Raw genomic sequence first — 4,206 nt, 5'->3', positions numbered from 1 at the left:
CGCCCAGGGGGCAGCGGGCGCACGTGCACACACGCCGGCAGAAGGCACACAAAAGGGCGCGCGCGGGGTGCGGGCATCCGGCGCCCTCGCGGACGGGATTCCGGAACACCCGGGCGGCCAGGGACCACCTGCTGCAGGTCGCGCCCAGGGCAGCCCGCGCCTCCCGCCACGATGGTTCGGCCGGCCCTCCCCGCCGGCGTGCGGCGGATGGTTCCGCCCACCGAGCCCGCGCCACAAACCCCGCCCCGCCCGAGTGCGAGTGGGGGGCGTGGCACGCTCAGGCCACGCCTCCAGCAGCATAGTCAAGAGGCGGCACTCTCGGCCGGGAGGGGCGGGCTGCTCCTCGCTCCCCGGCGCGCCCTGTTGGGGGCGGGGCCCGGCGCGGGCGCGAGGCGGGGGCGGGGCCGACCACCGCCCGCCCCCGCCTCGCTCCCCGCCCCCGGCGCGCGGACCCCGCCCCGCGCCGCCGCGGCGCAGGGACGGGGCGGGGCCCGGGACCGGCAGGCCCCGCCCCCTCTCTGAATATTGATGCGGCGCGCGTCGGCGTCGCCCTCCTCCCATTGAGCGAGGCTGTGTCGCGTGGCCCAGCGTCGGCGTGACGGTTGGACGCGGGCGCGGCACTGCGGGTCCCGATTGCTGCAGCCGCTTGTCAGTGTGATGAAGATTGGCACCCAGGTAAGCTGTCACTCAACCGCTCCGCCGCCGCCGCCGCTCCGCCGCCCCGTCCCTATCAATCACGCCGGCCCGCAGGCGCCGCGGCCGCCGCCCCGCCGTCGCCGCCCGGGTCTCCGCGGGCCGCCGCCGCCCGGGAGGGCCGCGCCGGACCCGCCGCCCGGGGCAGGGGGCGGGGAGGGGGTGCGAGTGGGGGAAGGGAGCCGAGGCCGCGGGGAGGGGCGCTGTCCGCCGGGCCGCCGCGGGGGCGCGCCCCGCTTGTTTTTCTGTGTGGGTTTAGGGACGCGGAAATTTCTGGAAGGCGCCGCCGCTGCCGCGCGGGGCCCGCTGTGAGGCGCGCGCTCCTAACCGTCCCTCTCGGAGCGCGGCGCGCGCGCGGGCGGGGGCGCGGGGCGCGCGGGGGGGCGGGGCCGTGCTGGGGGCGCGCGGGGGCGGGGCTGGGCGGCGGGGGTGCGCGGACTCGGGCCGGGGGGCGGGGGAGGGCGGCGGGGGCAGAGGGGGGGAAGGGCGCGGGGGCGCGCTCGGAGCCGCCGCCGCCGGGGTGTGGGGCGGGGCCGGCGGGGCCTGTAGGGCGGGGGAGGGCGCGGGGCCGGGATCCGAGGGGCGAGGGCGCGGGGTCGCCTGGAGCCCCCTGGAGGCGGACCTCGGATGGGGCTGGGTAGCCGGGGCGGCTGCCCTCCCGCCCGAGGACAGGGTGCCCCCGTTCCTGGAATTAGTTTAGCGCAGATGTGCCGCCTGTAATGACCGGCCGGGGGCGGGGTGGGGGGAGTAGATGCCTGGAGGTGCGGGGCAGGGGCTGGCCGCTCGCTGGCATCTCACATTCCTGCAGAAGAAATCGTGAGTCACTTGACAAGAATTAGGAAAAGTTGAGTCTGCTTTGCTTCGTCCCGGCGGCGGTGGAAGTGCCCTGTTGTGCCCGTGGCGCCGAGGTTTGGCCAGTGGGCTGGGCTGTGTGCTGGCTGGCCTGCCGTGGCGGGGGTCCCGAGCAGGGCTCCGGGAGGGCGGCCTGGACACTCGCAGCCAGCCCGGGTGTAGTCGGCATGTGGAAGGGCAGGACGCGCACTTGGAGTGTGAGAATTAGCTTTCTGTAGAAACTTCTGGGTTGTTTGTTTTTTCCTTAGGAAGTGAGTACTTCCCACTTGAGGGTGAATGACACCCTCAGCTTTAGTTGGGCGTGAGTTTATACTTTTTTCTGACATTCTGAAAAAGGAAATAATGTGTTTATATAATACAACATTTATTTGATACATTATATAATGCTTCGAATGGTGTGTTCGAAATATTCTAAGGGAGAATTCGAGGCGAAATGGAAACGTTTGCCAGTGCGGTTGTCGGTGATGCACTCATATGTACTTGTGTGCACGTTGATTTGGAAGGTGGCAGATTGACTCAGATCTACCTTTCCTTTCCTTAGTGTACTGAGCGTGGAGAGGGACACGTGGATCATGAAGGTAGAATGTGTGAGCAGAAGAAGGGTGCTTTCCTACGTCAGAGATTTAAAAGTGGGAATTAGAATTGGTGAAACATGTGGATGAAACACGACTTGAAAGATTGACCTTCAGTGCTGAGGATTTAAGTGTCTACATGTCGGGTGGTTAGTGATACCGCCGGTGCAAACAGTTTCTTGGCTTCTTGTCCACTGGTTTACACACATTTACAGTTCTGTCTCAGCGTATTACAGCTTTAGAGAGGTACTCCATGCGAAGGAAGGGTACTGTGTGCGAACAGCAACATTCTAGCTGTAACTTTCACTTTTGTTGCAAATTGTTAAACTATTAGAAACTGTTTAGGAGAAAGCCTGAATCCACTTCCTGTGCCTCCCAGGGCCTTTTAGTGCTTCACCTGGCCTCGGCTCCTCACAAACGTTTTTGAGAAAATAGGATGGAGGAGAGAGCCCATATATTATATTGAAATACAGCTACCAAAATATTGAACCAAGCTGATGCTCACGCTGCTTATGTGCCCTTTGTGAGCTCACTTAGTAACAGGTCAGGTTCGGGGTTAGTGATTCCTTTTGGCGCTGTGACCAGCATAACTGACAGCTTCGAGATTTCCGTAGCAACTCTAGTGCTTTGTGAAAGTAACTGTAGTTTCTCGGTGAAAAAGTCACAGGTAGTGCTGCAACTCCGGGATTTCGTGTCTTCATGATTGAATGGGTGCTAAGTTTCAGCTGGAGGTTATTGCAAGTAAAGGTGTGGTGTGTGTTCTCATTCAGCTTCACGGAGACCAAGGTCAGGACCTGTGCGTTAGAAGTCCAGGTACTCTCCACCATCTGTTAGTAGACATATGTATCTGCCCTTGTTTTCCTTCCTCGGACGGTCGTACCGGTGGCTAGGGGGTGAGAGAATAAAAGCAGGGCAGACAGGGAACCCACAGCTTAGCAGTCTGGGGTCATTGTCAGGGCTGAGGGAGCTGCAGCAGCCACGTGGGGGAGTGCCCCAGCTTACGCCACAACCAGGTCAGTTACAGTTTTGTCGTGGACGGTGGAAAGATATTGTAGAAAGAGTTCAGTCTGGAAATGGTTAGAATCAGCATTTAAGAGCCGGGAAGCCTGGTCATTTGGTAAAAAGGCCTGGCTGCAGGGCCTGTCCAATGAGGCTACACCTGCCATTCCACCAGCCGCCCCTTGTTTTAGTTACTGTTTCTGGAAACTTCATTCACAGAAGGCTGTGTGATACCACAGCAAACGTGCTGTCTGACAAGGTCATTTGAAACCAGTGGCTTGGAAGCGCTGTGGTTCTGAGGGGGTCTGGGGGACGGGGCGGGGTTAGCGAGAGGAGGTGGCGAGGGGACAGAGCAGCTTCTTAATTTTATCTAGGATTCCTTAGGGAAAAGGTTCTAGTGTTTTCAAAATCTTCAAAACAATTGAACTACCAGGTTGCAAGACCAGGAGTTTGTGAGTCAAATTTTGGATTCATTTTCTTGTGTTGAGTCTTCCTTTAAATGATAGGACACAGTCTTCCTGACAGGTCGGCGACCAGGTCCTGCCTCCTCTCCCGGTTGGGTAAGCCGCTCAGCGTGGATGGTTGCTGCTCCTATCTGGGGGAGACCATTTCGGCTTGGGGTGACCCCCCCCCCACCCAAAGGCATGTGTTCCTTTGTGCAGTCTCTAGCCGGATGCAGCCGTGCATGGGCTGCTAGGGCTGCGGGGCACATTCCCTGGAAGCGCTTTTATCGTCTGCCATCTGTGACTGACACGTACAGAATGATGAGCTGGTTTCGTCAGGTCTCCAGGTGGCCGGGAGCAGGCTGACTTCCAGTCCAGGGGCTGAAGGTTACACAGGAATAAGGAAAGTAGGAATCTAGTGGGATCCCAGGGACCACTAGTGCTGGGCTTTGGGGCCCACAGAACTCCTTTGAGCTCTGGCCGGAGTCTGTTCAGCTGGACTGTTGCTCTCCGCTGGCTGCTTGCTCTGCACCCTGTTGATTGCGCGTTCTCTCTTCCCCGCAGCTTGGGGCCCAGCACTGCCGCCTCATCCTCTTCCTGTTTCCCCGCGCACCCCAGAGAGAGTGACTGAGCTCTTTCCCTCCACG

The 4,206-nt window shown here is 60.8% G+C and overlaps 1 protein-coding gene across 4 annotated transcripts in view; it reads left to right on the top strand.

Annotated features, from left to right (window-relative positions):
* The first annotated feature begins 545 nt into the window (after positions 1-545).
* The window catches only part of PKNOX1 (PBX/knotted 1 homeobox 1), a 58,866-nt gene continuing 55,205 nt past the window's right edge, over positions 546-4,206 (top strand). For 3 of the 4 annotated variants that reach the window (XM_040621870.1, XM_040621869.1, XM_040621867.1), the window contains exon 1: positions 546-675. The gene's annotated coding sequence lies outside the window, so the exon portion shown is untranslated. Of the gene's footprint in view, positions 676-1,718; positions 1,743-4,206 lie in introns of those variants that run through there. The other variant, XM_008710189.2, reaches the window with a different exon arrangement.

Source organism: Ursus maritimus, unplaced genomic scaffold (assembly GCF_017311325.1).
Source record: "Ursus maritimus isolate PB19 unplaced genomic scaffold, ASM1731132v1 scaffold_4, whole genome shotgun sequence".
Lineage (NCBI taxonomy): Eukaryota > Metazoa > Chordata > Mammalia > Carnivora > Ursidae > Ursus > Ursus maritimus.
This window is presented reverse-complemented; position numbering and strand designations above follow the sequence as displayed.